Source organism: Bos grunniens, chromosome X (genome assembly GCF_055505025.1).
Source record: "Bos grunniens cultivar Pamir isolate PY7600 chromosome X, Bosgru_T2T1.0, whole genome shotgun sequence".
NCBI lineage: Eukaryota > Metazoa > Chordata > Mammalia > Artiodactyla > Bovidae > Bos > Bos grunniens.
The window spans coordinates 129,172,332-129,190,381 of NC_141194.1; the positions used below are offsets into that span (position 1 = coordinate 129,172,332).

General features: G+C 44.5%; 1 pseudogene; it reads right to left on the reverse strand.

The window, feature by feature from the left end:
* Positions 1 to 487: 487 nt before the first annotated feature.
* Positions 488 to 1,954, reverse strand: LOC147341398 (small ribosomal subunit protein eS6-like; annotated as a pseudogene).
* Positions 1,955 to 18,050: the final 16,096 nt, after the last annotated feature.

The following is an 18,050-nucleotide window of genomic DNA, read 5'->3' on the forward strand; positions in this document are numbered from 1 at the left end:
TCCCCCAGTTCTCTCACAGCCCATGCCCATCCTCCATGTGGCGTGAACGTGCCCCTAACTGCTCACGCTCAGTGAGGTAGTCTCCATTATGTGTATCTGGGCTTCAGTGGTTGGCCCCCACCCCCATCCCACTTAGGGCACATGGTGAAAACAGGCCACAACTTACTGGTTGTGAGGCCTCAGGTACGCTGTTTAACTTCTATGAGCCTAGTTTCCTGATTTGTAAAATGGGGATATTGAAACTCTCCCCTTATATGCAGTTGTTTTAAGGATTAAATACAATGTATAAAATATGTATAAAATTCTTAGCATGATTCCTAGAATATAGTAAAGTCTTAACATATTCTCTCACGATATTATGACTTTGGCTATTACACTTTTATAATATGAGATAAAAATTGACTTTACTCCGTGAAAAAAGAATTAGAGGATTTCACTTTTTTTTTTTTGATGTTTGATCTTATTTATTTGTTACTCTTAGAACATCTCAAATTTGATTGGACTCAGAAGTAGAAGCTCTCAGAGAGGACAGGCTCCGTCTCTTGGCAATCTGTTCCTGCCATTTTTCTCTGGCCTCCTTCATTCTCTTGGCCAAAAGTTTAGCATATTCTGCAGCCTCTTCTTTATTTTTCTTAGTACGCTGTTTCTTCAGAGCAATATGCCGGCGTTTGTGTTGCAGAACTCGTGGTCACAAGACGCTGAATTTTGGGTGCTTTAGTCCTAGGTTTCTTACCGTTTTTGTTTAGGGGCTTTCGCACAACATATTTGAGAAGGCAATGGCACCCCACTCGAGCACTCTTGCCTGGAAAATCCCATGGATGGAGGAGCCTGGTGGGCCGCAGTCCATGGGGTCGCTAAGAGTCGGACAAGACTCAGTGACTTCACTTTCACTTTTCACTTTCATGCATTGGAGAAGGAAATGGCAACCCACTCCAGTGTTCTTGCCTGGAGAATCCCAGGGACCGGGGAGCCTGGTGGGCTGCCGTCTGTGGGGCTGCACAGAGTCAGACACGACTGAAGCGACTTAGCAGCAGCAGCAGCAGCAGCAGCACAACATATTGGCGGACATCATCTTCTTTAGAGAGACTTAAAAGTTTGCGGATTCTGCTAGCTCTTTTGGGACCCAGGTGACGAGGCACTGTAGTATCAATGAGTCCAGGAATATCCTTCTCCTCTTTTTTCATGATGACCAAATTGAGAACTCAGATTGGCATCCACAATGCAACCCCGTACAGATTTGCACTTTCTCTCTCCAGTCCTCCTTGGTCTGTAACAGGAATGCCCCTTACTCAGTAGCAGGCGAACTCGGTCATGGGTCAAGACACCCTACTTCATGGGGAAACCCTGCTTATTGTTCCCGCCACTGATTCGGACCACATACTGTGGTGTTGGAGAAGACTCTTGAGAGTCCCTTGGACTGCAAGGAGATCCAACCAGTCCATTCTGAAGGAGATCAGCCCTGGGATTTCTTTGGAAGGAATGATGCTAAAGCTGAAACTTCAGCACTTTGGCTACCTCATGCGAAGAGTTGACTCATTGGAAAAGACTCTGATGCTGGGAGGGCTTGGGGGCAGGAGGAGAAGGGGACGACAGAGGATGAGATGGCTGGATGGCATCACCGACTCGATGGACGTGAGTCTGGGTGAACTCCGGGAGTTGGTGATGGACAGGGAGGCCTGGCGTGCTGCAATTCATGGGGTCGCAAAGAGTCAGACACAACTGAGCGACTGAACTGAACTGAACTGAACCCTTCCATTCTTCACCCAGAGAGTCAGCAGCAACTTCTGTGGCCATACGCTTCTCATAGAAGGTACAAAGTTTTCGTTCATCATCCACTTCAATGAGCTTCTGGCAGCCAGTGGCGGGGAAAGAGATGTTCAGCTTCATTCTGAAGCAGCCAACAGCCTCCAAGGTGTCACGAAAAAGAGTCGTCACATTCTTTCAATGCAGTTAGGGAGCGGTTTTGCGGACTCCAAGGGTCAACCCTTTTCATAACTAAGTTCTCACTTCATTCATTCTACAAATATTTATTGAGCACCTATAATATGCCAGGAAGTATGCTAACTGCTGGGAACACGGGAAGCAAGACAAAGTAACACCCTCCCCAGCCACATGGGGCTTGCATTCTAAAAGAGAGTAAATGTACACTGTCAAGTTCTAAGGAAACAAGTTCTAAGGAAAAACTCAAGCAGGGTAAGTGGATGGGGAATATGGGGTCTGGGCCACTTGAGTGGGCAGGGGAGGCCTAATATAGGAAGTGTCACCTGAAAGCTCAAGAGACTGAGTCATGGGAATGTTTGAGCTTTCCAGGCAGAGAGAAGGGCAAGTGCAAAGACCTTGAGGCTGGAGAGCACCTCATGTGTTTGAGGAACAGCATAGAAACCTTATTATTTTTGTGAACCACAGCGTTGATTTTAAGGGACACATGGCTCTCAATATCTCTATGTTTCTTTCAAAGTTCTGAAGACTGAAGGTCATGGAGAAGACAGCTAATTGTGCAGTCTAATGATTCTTTGTGGATTCTCCAGCCCCAGTCATGCTGCTCCTTTTGTGTGCCACTGGCCTTTAGATCATGCCTGCCTTTGCTGTAGGCATTTGGCCTGGAGTACCTCAAGAATGTGATGGAGAGGCAGAGCTGGGAGGCGAGGAGCCTTTCCTTGGCTCTCACTCTAGGCTAAGGACCCAAATGAATGTACTGGAATTTTATGGATCAATGGCATTCCCTTATTCATCCTGCCAACTCAATAAGCGTTTTTGACTTACATTCTTTAGGTATAACTGGACTAAATTCTGGGAAAGATAGAAATAATTCTAAAATAATAGAATTGTCCCATCCATCTTGAAACCTTTTTGGAAACATTTGGGATAAATCGGAAGTTTTTAGAACTATACCATCCCACTCTTAGGACTAAATGAAGTGAGAAGACATACATACACAGCTAATGCTGCTAAGTCACTTCAGTCGTGTCCGACTCTGTGCGACCCCATAGACGGCAGCCCACCAGGCTCCCCCGTCCCTGGGATTCTCCAGGCAAGAACACTGGAGTGGGTTGCCATTTCCTCCTCCAATGCATGAAAGTGAAAAGTGAAAGTGAAGGCACTCAGTCGTGTCTGACTCTTAGCGACCCCATGGACTGCAGCCTACCAGGCTCCTCCATCCATGGGATTTTCCAGGCAAGAGTACTGGAGTGGGGTGCCACTGCCTTCTCAGTGTTAATAACAGCCCTGGACAATTGTAGTAGAAACAGCACAATGCAGTGCATGATAGTGTGCTAGATATGTTGTTCAAATGATGAAGACTATAGCAGTTGGTTGGAGGAAGCTTCCTGGAAGTAGAGAGGCTCAGACTGAGCCTTGGAAATATATGCAAGGGCAGAGAGGAAGAAGGAATACCTTTGCTCAAGAGAGCAAAATGCCAACCCTTTGGAAATGTTCACTCCTGGAAAAATGTAGGCTAAGTCAGTCATGCTAGCTAGCCCCACTCTCTCTGCCATTACAATCCATGGTCTAGACCCATCATAACTTTTATAATATTTCCACCCTCTAAAATCTTAAGTGTTTTTGCATTCCATGTGAACTCTAATCCTCAAAATAATAATATCGGCAATTTCCCAAGACCATGGGCCTAAGGTACCAAATGGTTTCAGTCCCAGTTTATGCAAAGGATTCCAACTTGCCATAGGAAGATGGATGGCCTTTTCCAAACTGGATAGGCTTTGAAGGCAGAGGTGCTCAGTTCAGTTCAGTTCACTCAGTCGTGTCCGACTCTGCGACCCCATGAACTGCAGCACGCCAGGCTTCCCTGTCTATCACTAACTCCCGGAGTCCACCCAAACTCATGTCCATTGAGTTGGTGATGCCATCCAGCCATCTCATCCTCTGGCGTCCCCTTCTCCTCCTGCCCTCAATCTGTCAAAGCATCAGGGTCTTTTCAAATGAGTCAGTTCTTCACATCAGGTGGCCAAAATATTGGAGTTTCAGCTTCAACATCAATCCTTCCAATGAACATCCCGGACTGATTTCCTTTAGAATGGACTGGTTGGATCTCCTTGCAATCCAAGGGACTCTCAAGAGTCTTCTCCAACACCATAGTTCAAAAACATCAATTCTTCAGTCCTCAGCTTTCTTTATAGTCCAACTCTCACATCCATACACGACTACTGGGAAAACCATAGCCTTGACTAGACAGACCTTTGCTGACAAAGTAATGTCTCTGCTTTTTAATATGCTGTCTAGGTTGGTCATAACTGTCCTTCCAAGGAGTAAGTGTCTTTTAATTTCATGGCTGCAATCAACATCTGCAGTGATTTTGGAGCCCCCCCAAAATAAAGTCAGCCACTGTTTCCACTGTTTCCCCATCTATTTGCCATGAAGTGATGGGACCAGATGCCATGATCTTAGTTTTCTGAATGTTGAGCTTCAAGCCAACTTTTTCACTCTCCACTTTCACCTTCATCGAGAGGCTTTTGAGTTCCTCTTCACTTTCTGCCATAAGGGTGCTGTCATCTGCATATTTGAGGTTATTGATATTTCTCCCAGCAATCTTGATTCCAGCTTGTGCTTCCTCCAGCCCAGTGTTTCTCATGATGTACTCTGTATATAAGTTAAATAAGCAGGGTGACAATATACAGCCTTGACACACTCCTTTTCCTATTTGGAACCAGTCTGTTGTTCCATGTCCAGTTCTAACTGTTGCTTCCTGACCTGCATACAGGTTTCTCAAGAGGCAGGTCAGGTGGTCTGGTATTCCTTTCTCCTTCAGAATTTTCCACAGTTTATGGTGATCCACACAGTCAAAGGCTTTGGCATAGTCAATAAAGCAAAAATAGATGTTTTTCTGGTACTCTCTTGCTTTTTCAATGATCCAGCGGATGTTGGCAATTTGATCTCTGGTTCCTCTGCCTTTTCTAAAACCAGCTTGAACATCTGGAAGTTCATGGTTCACATATTGCTGAAGCCTGGCTTGGAGACTTTTCAGCATTACTTTCCTAGCATGTGAGATGAGTGCAATTGTGCAGTAGTTTGAGCATTCTTTGGCATTGCCTTTCTTTGGAATTGAAATGAAAACCTACCTTTTCCAGTCCTGTGGCCACTGCTGAGTTTTCCAAATCTGCTGACATATTGAGTGCAGCACTTCCATAGCATCATCTTTTAGGATTTGAAATAGCTCAACTGGAATTCCATCACTTCCATTAGCTTTGTTCGTAGTGATGCTTTCTAAGGCCCACTTGATTTCACATTCCAGGATGTCTGGCTCTAGGTCAATGATCACACCATCATGATTATCTGGGTCGTGAAGATCTTTTTTGTACAGTTCTCCTGTATATTCTTGCCACCTCTTCTTAATATCTTCTGCTTCTGTTAGGTCCATACCATTTCTGTCCTTTATTGAGCCCATCTTTACATGAAATGTTCCCTTGTTATCTCTAATTTTCTGGAAGAGATCTCTAGTCTTTCCTATTCTACTGTTTTTCTCTATTTCTTTGCATTAATCACTGAGGAAGGCTTTCTTATCTCTCCTTGCTCTTCTTTGGAACTCTGCATTCAAATGGGTATATTTTTTCCTTTTCTCCTTTGCATTTCACAGAGTTGAGTAGGGCTTTTTTTTTTTCAAGTTTGAGCAGAAACATACCTACAAATGTACAGACACCTAGGCCAAATGGCTTTGTTTGGCTTGATGTAGTTGTTTCTCTTGTGGGCTTCCAAGTTGAGTGGATGTGGTGGCTATATCCATGGCTGCTCTGCCACAAGGAATATTGCGATCCAATCTCTTGGACTAGGCTGGATCTTTGCTTTTAATTACAGCAACATACTAAAAATGGACAGGATTTTAATTTGGTTATGTTAACCCATCCCATTCCTTTTGTTTCCTTCCTAGTTCTTTTCCCTGGAAGACACTTTTAGAAATCCAAGTTCTCGGGATGATATGTAGGATAGTGAAGTCCAGAGATTAGTGATGGCTCATCTGTATTTATACCATTACTACTTATGACCTTTGTTTTTTTTTAATTGAAGTATAGTTGATTTCAATGTTGTGTTAGTTTCAGGTGTACAGTAAAGTGATTCAGTTACACATACATGTATAAGCTATTTTTTTTCCAGGTTCTTTCCCCTTGTAGTTTATTACAAAATATTGAGTATAGTTCCCTGTGGGTCTACACAGTAGGTCCTCGTTGGTTATCTAATTTACATATATTGATAATAGTATGTGTGTGGGCTTTTGGTTTTAATTATTTTTGGTTGTGCTGGGTCTTCACTGCTGCATGTGGGCTTTCTTTAGTTGCAAGTGGGGGCTACTCTTTGTTGTGGTGTGCAGGCTTCTCATTGCGGTGGCTTTTTCTTGTTGCAGAGCACAGGCTCTAGAGCATGGGCTACAGTACTTGCAGCTCATGGGCTCTAGGGCACGGACTCAATAGTTGTGGCACACGGGCTTAGTTGCTTCGTGGCATGTGGAATCTTCCTAGTACAGTGCCTATCCACTGTACTACCAGGGAAGTCCAGGCCTTTGGTTTTGAACTACCTAATCTGGGTGAGGAAGCTAGGATCTATTGATGACTCCCAAAGGAGGAAGTCATAAGGTCCCGTAGTGGAGATTTTGGTCATGTTAATAACACTAATGATAGCTACTATTTACTGAAAGCTTACATGGCGCCAGACTAGCTGATAATCTGATCTTTCCAACAACGTTGTGAACTAGGTACATTATCCCCTTCTTTATAGAAGAGGAAACTGAAGGTCAGGGACATTAAGTGACTTCCCCAAGTTTGTATAGCTAGTGAGCCTTGGTGCTTCTGAAGCTTGGTCAGGTTTGGGTTCTGAGTCCTCAGTTCAGTTCAGTTGCTCAGTCGTGTCCAGCTCTTTGCAACCCCATGAATCGCAGCACGCCAGGCCTCCCTGTCCATCACCAACTCCCGGAGTTTACCCAAACTCATGTCCATCTGAGTCCTAGTTTGGTCTTTCTAATTTACATAACAGCTTCATCCCCTTTTCTGAAAAATCATCTGATAAAACCCCTACCTCACAAAGTGGCTGTGAGGATAGAATTAGACAACATGCACCAAGTGTCTAATGGGGCTTGGCAGATAGTAAGTGCTTAGTAAATGGTGTGTTCGTGCATGCTAAGTCACTTCAGTCATGTCCAACTTTTTGTGACCCTATGGACTGTATCCCGCCAGGCTCCTTTGTCCATGGGATTCTTCAGGCAAGAATACTGGAGTGGGTTGCCATGCCCTCCTCCAGTGGATCTTCCTGACCCAGGGATCGAAGCTGGGGCTCCTGCAGCTCCTGCATTCCAAGCAGATTCTGTACTGCTAAGCTGCTGGAGAATAGCTGCTCTTATTAGGAACCTGATTCCCAGGTTTGGAGACCAAGTGCCACAGTGGTCTAGATGCTGAGTCACAAATAACGTGCCAGTTTCCCTGAGCTGCCAGAATGCACATCTGTTTATATCTCCTTCATCTGATTGAACACGTCACATGCTCCAGTGCTAACTTGGGAATGTGTGCCAATTCTATTAGCTTGGGTAAATTGGGCGGGGAGCCCTGGACAATTTAAGGCATTCATGTGATATTCCTATTGGAATTTGTTGTGTGTTTGTGAATTGGTCCTACAGGAACGTCGTTTCTTCAGAAATCCAGTGGTTGATGCAAAAGCGATTCTGATTGCAGGCGAGAAAATGTCGCCTGACATGGGACATGAATGCCTTTCCATATAATAAGTTTGGTCCCTTTGCTGGGCAGCTCCAGGCCTCCAGAGTATTCAGGCCTCTGTCTCACTCCATCAGGAAAAACACTTTCTGTGGCCCGTTTACCTGGTGTGAAGGGGGAGAGGCTGTGCCTGGTATGTGAAGAAGAGGGTATGGGACCCCGTGGGCAGTGGGAAGCCAGAGGAGAGGAGGAGGCCGGAGGAGAAGGCCTGGGCTGCACCTTGAGGATGAAGTGCCACCTCTATCTATTATGAGGGCGATTACATGAAGAATCCAGAAAATGACTTTGATTAAGGTTATAAAAGAAAAAAAAAGAAAAGGCTGTTCTAGTCTGTTATCTAATAGCAGATGAACTCTTAAGGGTGTTATGGACTGCATGTCTGTGTCCTGTCAAAGTTCGTATGCTGAAGCCCTCACCCTCAGTATAAGATTCCTATTGAAATTTATGAGTGGGGCTGCTGCTGCTGCTGCTGCTGTGTCGCTTCAGTCGTGTCCGACTCTGTGCGACCCCATAGACAGCAGCCCACCAGGCCTCCCGTCCCTGGGATTCTCCAGGCAAGAACACTGGAGTGGGTTGCCATTTCCTTCTCCAATGCATGAAAGTGAAAAAAGTGAAGTCGCTCAGTCGTGTCTGACTCTAGCGACCCCATGGACTGCAGCCTTCCAGGCTCCTCCATCCATGGGATTTTCTAGGCAAAAGTACTGGAGTGGGGTGCCATTGCCTTCTCTGTGAGTGAGGCCTTTGGGGCTAATTAGAAGGCACTTGTCTCGAGACCCATGCACCACCATGGAGAGTAATGCAAATCTAGTACCTGGAGAACTGAGTGGAGACTCATGATCATGTTTTTTTTTTTTCCTTCAGCATTGAGACTTCACTTGACCAAAAACCTGGAAATGACACTGGGCAAAGCAGATTGAATCATTAAAACCTTCTATCACTGACCTCTCCTTCCTTCTTCCTTTCTCCTCCCAACTAATCAGATACATCTTTCTTTTTTAAAAAATGTTCATTTATTTATTTGGATGTGCCAGATCTTGGTTGTGGCACATGGGATATTTAGCTGTGGCAAGCAAACTCTTAGTTGTGGCATGTGGGATCTAGTTCCCTGACCAGGAACTGAACCTGGGCCCCCTGCATTGAGAGTCTTAGCCACTGGACCACCAGGGAAGCCTCCACTTCCGCTATTGCCAAGTCAAACACGTGCGCCTGTCTCTTGCACAGTTATACTCCTCACCTCACCAATGAACTGCAGTTCATTAATTTTTTCATTCCATACATCTTCACTGGGCACCTGCTCCCAAGTGGCAGGCACTGGGCGAGGTGCTGAGGACAGGCCTGTGAAGCAGTCACGTGTCCTCCAAGACCCACTGCTGTCATCAAGTTCTTCTGCTTCCTGTCCTTCACTCCTGCCACTGCCTCTGTACACATGCCTGCTCCTCTATGGAAACGCCTTCTCTTCTCATCTCTGCCAATGTACGCTTCTCATCACCTCTAAAAACTCTATTAAAATGCAGAGTTCCCACATGTGCCCCACACGTTGAAATAGCAAGCGGGAGCCCAGGAAGGTCCGCTTTGCACAGAAGGCTGGAAGATCTGTAGTCAGACACCATCTGTCTAGAGCCTTTGTGTGTGAGCAAAAGAGAAAACTTCCAAAGACTTCACATGTGCCGATTGATTTCATAAAGGGTCATACTGTAGGGATGAGAAACCCAGTTGGCGGCTAAAACAATCCCTGAAGGTGAGAGACAGAAAATCAAGCAGAATTTTTGTTATCATGAATTTTGTGTGTGTGTCTTTGGTGGGGGGTGAGGGGTGGGGACTTCCTTGCTGTATGCAGGTTACATTGATTAACCAAAACTTTAGCCGTCTTTGGTATGCCCTATTACTGGCATGAATTGCTCTGGAATAAGTGGGTAGGTCTTATCAATAGAATCACATTTAGACTCAGTGATACAAATGTAAATCTGAGATGAAAACCACAGCCTATGATATCCATTCACCTAATTATGTACTGAGTAGCTACTATATGTCAGCCAAGCCTGTCTCTAACTTATGTGGGGTCCAGGGCAAATGTGCAAAGGGAGTCCCACATACTATATGGCTAGAGACTTTGAAGTTAAGCTAACAGTGCTTTATAAAATGTGTTCTGTCCTCCTACTTTGACAAATAAAGCAGATCATTGTAATGATCTGGAAGTTCAGGTTCAAATTTAAAATTCTTAGGGGACTTGCCTGGAGGTCCAGTGGTTAAGACTCTGCTTCCAACGCAGGAGGTACGGGTTTGATCCCTGGTTGGGGAACTAAGATACCATATGCTGAGGGTGGCACGGCCAATAAAATAAAATAAAATAAAATTCTTGGATTCGTCAGCATTTCATGCCAAACATAACAGCACAGATGGATCAGTTGCAGGTCCCCAGTCCCCAGCTTGATCTTCTGATTCCCTTTCTTCCATCACATCTCTGTTTTGTACCTGTTATGAATTTTCTCATTCGTGTTTTTTGGTGATCATTTATATAATTCTTTAAAATGCTTTTAATTTTGAAATAAGTTCAGACTTAAATGCAAAAATCTTTCTAAGAGTTCCTGTATATTCTTCACTTGGGTTTCATTCTTTTAAAAATAGCTATATAGTATTCCACTATAAAGACTTTAAAAAGCGTTTACCTCTAATTTCCCCATAATACTTAAAGCTTTTACATTTCTTTTCTGTTTTCTGTTATAGAAATTTAAGCAAAATATATACTTTGTCTGTGATTTACATTATTCTTTGAGTTAAAAAATGCAGTCATACTTCAGACTTACATTTTATCAGTGCCTTTTCAATCTGTGGTCCATAATTTCCAACTGCCTGATTTTCAGAAACAGCTATCGCTCCTTACATTTCTAATCAAATTTTCTTGTTGAAATTCCTTTCATTCCTCCCAGATTCCTGAAGCCAGTCTTTTTTCTGCCCCTTTGCAATGTAGGAGAAAATATCTGATTTCTCCCAAGCCTGCTTCTGCTCAGCTGGGGCCCTTAGAGGCAGTCTAGATTCAGGGCTTCACGAGCCTCTGTCCAACTGAGCTGACAGCAGGACTGAAAGTTGAGCTAAAACGACCTGCAACTTGGGAATCGGTAACGGGCTGTGTTTATAAGCATCCACTGATGAGTGAATCACTGACACACACATAAACACACACACACACTCAGGGAGACAGAACATGAGCTAATAAGGCCTCCAGGGCACATCTTTGCTTCAGGTAGCTTTAATGCAAAAATGGATTAGCCACAGGTGCTTAATCAGAAGATGCAATGAATGGTAAGCCATTTAACTGAGGGGTTTCTGTCTGTGTTTTGAACATGTACCACACTTGCCTTTCCCACCCCAACTCTACATTGTGATACTCAGTGTGCACCACGGAAGTTTGCTCCATTTCCCAGAAGACCATGGGGTTCACAGTTCATGCTTTGGCCCATTGACACTGCTCATAGCTGCATGTCACCAGAACGGGGCTAATCCATAGGATACTTTCTTCTTCAGGACCACATGCCTATCTCGCTGAAAATTTACTCGTTTCTGGCCTGTTTTTTGTTAACTGGCACCCAACACAGCAGGTGCTGAAAACACAACTAGTCCTCACCATATACTTCTTCCTTCATGAAGGCAAAATGTCTAGACAAACAAGAGGGCAGGAGGGACTGTCAGTCCTTTGGAAATCCCTTCCACTCCATCATTCGAAGATTCTCTCATGGTTTTCCAGTCCAACAGAATCTCCAGCTTTTTGTACATTTAATCCATATGTTTCTGATGCATGTAGGTTTAAATTACTACAAGGTGGATTTAGAAAAGCAACTCAGTGTCAAAGATCCCTCAGGATCCATCTTATTTAACTCCACACCAGATGTCTCATTTTCCCAGTAGGAAATAGACTTTGAACTTGGAAAGTTCACATTCTGTTTTCTACTCATCTCCACACTGTGAGAGAATTTTCAAATTGGTCAAGTGAGCCTCTTCTCTCCCAGAGCAATGGAGTGTGGTTTGCATTGTGTGGGCTGTCAGTGGACTTGCGCTGTGTGTCGGGAAATCTGCTTGGCTTCGAATTCCCCTACATAGTCAGAAGGACCTGCAGGAAGTCACACCTTTTGGGGACCTTTGTTTCCCCCATCAGGAGACAATCATGCCTTGACTACAATATCAGATGATAGAAAAGAGATGTGCAGAATGTTGAGTTGGCTGAGAGAAAGATAATTACATACTCCCCAAGTGGCCTGCCATCACAGTAATTCAACTTTTTAATTCCATGCAGTGAGTTAGGACCTATGAGATTGAGCCTTAAATTTGATTGTGTCCCATGTGTTCATATAGACTCCTATGGTATTAGAAGAATCCTTAGAGATACCATCTATCCCAACTGCTTATGTGGCCAATAAGATTTTTAGAAGCATCCTAACAAATTGACACAAGGCCTGCGCTTGAATGCTGTCTTCCCAGGAGGTGTAGTCCTGTCTGACCAGTCTGTTTCTTTATTGAAACCACTTGGTCATTAGCAATATCTTTCTTAAATTAAACTGGAATTCATGTGTGTGTGATTTCTGCCCTTGCTCCTCACTGGTTGCCCTGGAGTCACAAAGAGGAAGCCTTTGCTTTCATCCACAAGATGGCTCTTCTGATAGTGAAGACAGCTTTCATCATGTCTCCCCTGCTCCAGAGAAAAGTTATTTTCCTTAGCATACAATTCTATCCCCATCCCAGAAGCTCTTGCTAAGAGGATAAAGGTAAGATTTCAGGGATCTTGGGCTTCCCAGGTGTCTCAGTCGTAAAGAATCTGCCTGTAATGCAGGAGATACAGGAGACTTGGGTTTGATCCCTGGGTTGGGAAGATCCCTTGGAGTAGGAAATGGCAAACCACTCCAGTATTCCTGCTTGGAGAATCCCCATAGACAGAGGAGCCTGGCAGGCTACAGTCCATGGGGTCGCAGAGTTGGACATGACTGAACGCCTGAGTACACGCACCAGGGACCTTGACCATGTTCCCTGATTCCCCCAGGAGGAGCTCTGGGATCTCATCCAAACAAGCCCTCATGTCCAGTCCTGAGCCAAGGGGATCAGAAGGTGAGATGCCCACCTCCTCCTTCAGCTCTCCCTCAAGTACCCTGAAGGGCCAGGAGGATATTGTGTTGACAACTTGCTGTCTGTTTTTATAAATAAAGTTTTCTTGGAACACAGCCACGTTTTTTTTTTTTTTTTTTTTTTTTTACATATTTGTGCTATCGGCACTTTGAGCTACAATGGCAGTTGAATGGTTGAGACAGAGACCCTCTGGTCTTCAAACCTTGAATTTTTACTCTCTGGCCCTTAACAGAAAAACTGCTGACCTCTGCTTTAGACCATAACTGACAATTCCACAAGTTATGTGAAAAATCTTGATCCTACACATGTAATACAGTGACTTTGCTGATATAAAGGCAAGCAAAAAAATTTTATGGAATAAATACAAGTTAATTCTCCAATTATATATGTCCTTAAGTTATTACTCATCCAAATATTGTTGACCCATCAAAAGAACATCCAGTTATGCACAATTGTAATTAAATTCAGTCTTCTTTGATATTGTGCTGACTTTCAAAAGTGTAAAAGCCATCACTTGACACATTTTCATTGCTTTTTTAATTATAAATTATACTTGTCAAAGTAAGAGATAGAACATATTTTAATAGTTTGCTGGCTTGACTTATAGTTTTAAATGTTTAGACATATGGTATGTGGGCCTTTGTATTCTTGGCCCCTCAAATGTCAGGGGAGCACATAGAGGTTTTGCAATTATATCAAAAATTAGGTGTCAGGAGCCATTTTTTAGTGCACTGGGGCCTTCTGTTCTGGGCAAAGGCTCTGAGAGGTTCTGCCCACACCTTATGAGTACCGTCAAGCCTGCCCTCTGCAGCCACCCGAGGGCACTTAGAGAGAACCCAGTAGAGAATAATGTTTCCAGAGTTCACCCATACTTCAACATATATATCAGTACTTCATTCCTTTCTAAGGCAGAATAATATTCCATAGTGTGACTAGATCACATTTTGTTTATCTTTTCATCTGTTGATGGAGATGAGTTCCTTCTACCCTTTGGCTATTGTGAATAATGCTTTGATGAACACTGCTGCTGCTGCTGCTAAGTTGCTTCAGTCATGTCCGACTCTGTCAACCCCATAGATGGCAGCCCACCAGGCTTCCCGTCCCTGGGATTCTCCAGGCAAGAACACTGGAGTGGGTTGCCATTTCCTTCTCTAATGCATGAAAGTGAAAAGTGAAAGTGAAGTCACCCAGTCGTGTCCGACTCTAGCGACCCTATGGGCTGCAGCCCACCAGCCTCCTCCATCCATGGGATTTTCTAGGCAAAAGTACTGGAGTGGGTCGCCATTGGTGCACAAATAACTGGTCAAGGCCCTGCCTTCAATTCTCTTGGGTATATGTGTACCTCAGAGTGGACTTGCTGGCTCACATAGTAACACTACATTAAATCTTTTGCAAAACCACCATGCTCTTTCCCACAGAGGTTGTACCATTTCACATTCTCACCAAGGGTCAAGGAGATGGCTTTGACTAGTCCTGGAAGGAGAGCCGACACGACCAAAGTCACATGTGTCTAGAAAAGGTACTAGCTGGTACTGGTTTTACAGCCAGTTCTCCTTGTGTTCTGTCTTTATGCTGTTTATGAATTAAATGCCCTTCCTCCTTTTATAATTTTATTTAAAATATTTATCTATTTGGCTGCACTAGGCAACCTCTTAGTTGTGGCATGTGGGATCTAGTTCCCTGACCAGAGATTGAACGTGGGCCCCCTGCCTTGGTAGCACGGAGTCTTAGCCCCTGGACCACCGTGCCCCACTTTTCAAAAGCAAGTCTTAGCCCCGTGCCCCACTTTTTAAAAGCAAGTCTTAGCATGGCAGCCCCACCTTAGAAGTCTCACAACCCCTGTAAGACTTTGGGGCACCCCCATGGCACCAAGAAAGGAGATCCACCTCTCCAACTCCACTTGCCCTACTTGGTAGACTTGGACTCCAGGAAGGGCCAGGCCCTAGGATTGTTCAGCCTTTTGCCTGGCTCCCCTTTGGCCCTGGCATCGTCAGCACCTGAATGAGCCTCTCCCAGGGCCTGGAGCAAAGCCTTCCCAGCCAAGTGTAGCCAGGCAGCCCCAGACAACACCTCCTCCAGCCTTCTGGCCTCCTAATATGCTTTGCATTAAAACACCCATTTTGGCTTTGCCTTTGAGTCAGTTCTCAGGGGAGTAATAAAAGATGAGCCCTCAACATGTGGCCCATGGAGACACAGTGGATTGAGAAATGACTACAATTCATTCAGTTCAAGCCCTTTTGGCATTTTCCCACACCCCAGCCTTGCCTGCAGTGCTGTGTGTCTTGGAGGGACACCTCGGAGGTTTGAGCTCCTCTGTGATCTGGAGGTGCAATTCCAGCAGACACCTTCCCCTCTCTGGGTCTCAGTTTCCCTATCTGCTAAACAAAGCGGGTATCTCCGAGGAGCACTTCCAACTCTAAATATCATTCAGTGTTTAATATTCAGAAAGAGCCTGATTCCAACCAATACATTGGTCATCCACTCTGTGCAATAGAATGATGGACAGTACTTTGAAAGATATTTTCTTTCCTGGGTGAAATGGTATGACATACATGTCTTTCATAATGATACCAGTCTCACCTCTTCCAAAACAGGGTTACACCCTTAAATATGTTGTAGGAGAAGGTTTTCTTTGCAGAATCTTAGTGTGACTTTTTCTGAGGCAGAACATTGTGTTGGGGTTGGTGGGGGGAGTGGGAAATGGGGGTGGGAAATGCTGGAGTGATTAACCAGATAATGAACCCCGTCTGCTTTTAATCAGCCCCTTCCTGTTCTCCCAGACCTCTAAACTTTTAATATTAATGGAAACAGATTTGAATTCTGGAAAGAGCTATTCTGGAAAATAATTGGATATTTACTAGGTGAAAAGTGAAATTGCACAGGCATTTCATAGGCTTTGGTATTTGACAGGTGCCATTTTTCTTTCCAATGTGTTGCATACCTTTGTTTTATAAACCAATATGGATAGTGGCATAAAAAGATTACAGGGTTACATGGTGGTAAGGCCTGGGAATATGTTCAGGGTGGGGAGTGGGTGGGCAGAGAGAGAGAACTTCAGTTGGGGACAAGGCTGAAACGCCTGCATTAGTAGGGCAGAATTATTTGAAGGCGAAGAGTGATATGTCTTTAAAAGAACCAGAGCCATGTTCAGCAATGGAGGTTGCACCCAGAGAAAGAGAGAGATTTTACTTATGGAACTTACTTATAGAAGCCTGACTCCTTCCAGGAAGGTCATGCCTCTGTTGGCTTCAAAAAGGACTTTGTAGGACTTCACTGGCGGTCCAGTGATTAAGACTCTGCACTTCCACTGCAAGGGGCACAGTTCCATCCTTGGTCGGGGGAACTAAGATCCCACCCCCTCAAAAAACAAAACAATACAAAACACAAAGGACTCTGTAGTTAGAGGGAGCAGGAAAGCACTGGAAGGGAGTGGGGAACTTTTCTTAAAACAAAGTGCAGGCCCATCCAGGGTTGCAGGCAAGCAGAACAAGGCAGGTCTGCTGGGAAGGAAAGGAGGACTGCCACAGGGTGGTGACTCAGTCCCCTTGGGGTCTTTCCCTTAAAGGCCTCTGACTTCAGTTGTCACTGCTGTGAGTCATGGACCCCAACCTTTCCCTCCTGCTTTGGCTCTCGTGTGGACACAAGGCCTATTGGGGTAATTCCTCTAGGTAGAGTTGAATCTGGTAGACACTTTTGAAAGTTATTTTTCTGTAGGGGAAGGAGAGAACCAAAAGGAAACACTTTACAAAGAATACAAAGTGAAGTGGTTCAGTCGTATCCAACTCTTTGCAACCCCATGGACTATAGCCTACCATGCCTCTCCGTCCATGGGATTTTCCAGGCAAGACTACTGGAGTGGGTTGCCATTTCCTTCTCCAAAGAACACAGATCAGATCAGTCGCTCAGTCATGTCCGACTCTTTGCGAACCCGTGAATCGCAGCACACCAGGCCTCCCTTTCCATCACCAACTCCCGGAGTTCACTCAGACTCACGTCCATCGAGTCAGTGATGCCATCCAGCCATCTCATCCTCTGTTGTCCCCTTCTCCTCTTGCCCCCAATCCCTCCCAGCATCAGAATCTTTTCCAATGAGTCAACTCTTTGCATGAGGTGGCCAAAGTACTGGAGTTTCAGCTTTAGCATCATTCCTTCCAAAGAAATCCCAGGGCTGATCTCCTTCAGAATGGACTGGTTGGATCTCCTTGCAGTCCAAGGGACTCTCAAGAGTCTTCTCCAACACCACAGTTCAAAAGCATCAATTCTTCGGTGCTCAGCCTTCTTCACAGTCCAACTCTCACATCCATACGTGACCACAGGAAAAACCATAGCCTTGACTAGATGAACCTTTGTTGGCAAAGTAATGTCTCTGCTTTTGAATATGCTATCTAGGTTGGTCATAACTTTCCTTCCAAGGAGTAAGTGTCTTTTAATTTCATGGCTGCAGTCACCATCTGCAGTGATTTTGGAGCCCAGAAAAATAAAGTCTGACCCTGTTTCCACTGTTTCCCCATCTATTTCCCATGAAGTGATGGGACCAGATGCCATGATCTTCATTTTCTGAATGTTGAGCTTTAAGCCAACTTTTTCACTCTCCACTTTCACTTTCATCAAGAGGCCTTTTAGTTCCTCTTCACTTTCTGCCATAAGGGTGCTGTCATCTGCATATCTGAGGTTATTGATATTTCTCCTGGCAATCTTGATTCCAGCTTGTGTTTCCTCCAGTCCAGCGTTTCTCATGATGTACTCTGCATATAAGTTAAATAAACAGGGTGACAATATACAGCCTTGATGAACTCCTTTTCCTATTTGGAACCAGTCTGTTGTTCCATGTCCAGTTCTAACTGTTGCTTCCTGACCCACATACAAATTTCTCAAGAGGCAGATCAGGTGGTCTGGCATTCCCATCTCTTTCAGAATTTTCCACAGTTTATGGTGATCCACACAGTCAAAGGCTTTGGCATAGTCAATAAAGCAGAAATAGATGTTTTTCTGGAACTCTCTTGCTTTTTCCATGATCCAGCAGATGTTGGCAATTGGATCTCTGGTTCCTCTGCCTTTTCTAAAACCAGCTTGAACATCAGGAAGTTCACGGTTCACATATTGCTGAAGCCTGGCTTGGAGAATTTTCAGCATTACTTTACTAGCGTGTGAGATGAGTGCAATTGTGTGGTAGTTTGAGCATTCTTTGGCATTGCCTTTCTTTGAGATTGGAATGAAAACTGACCTTTTCCA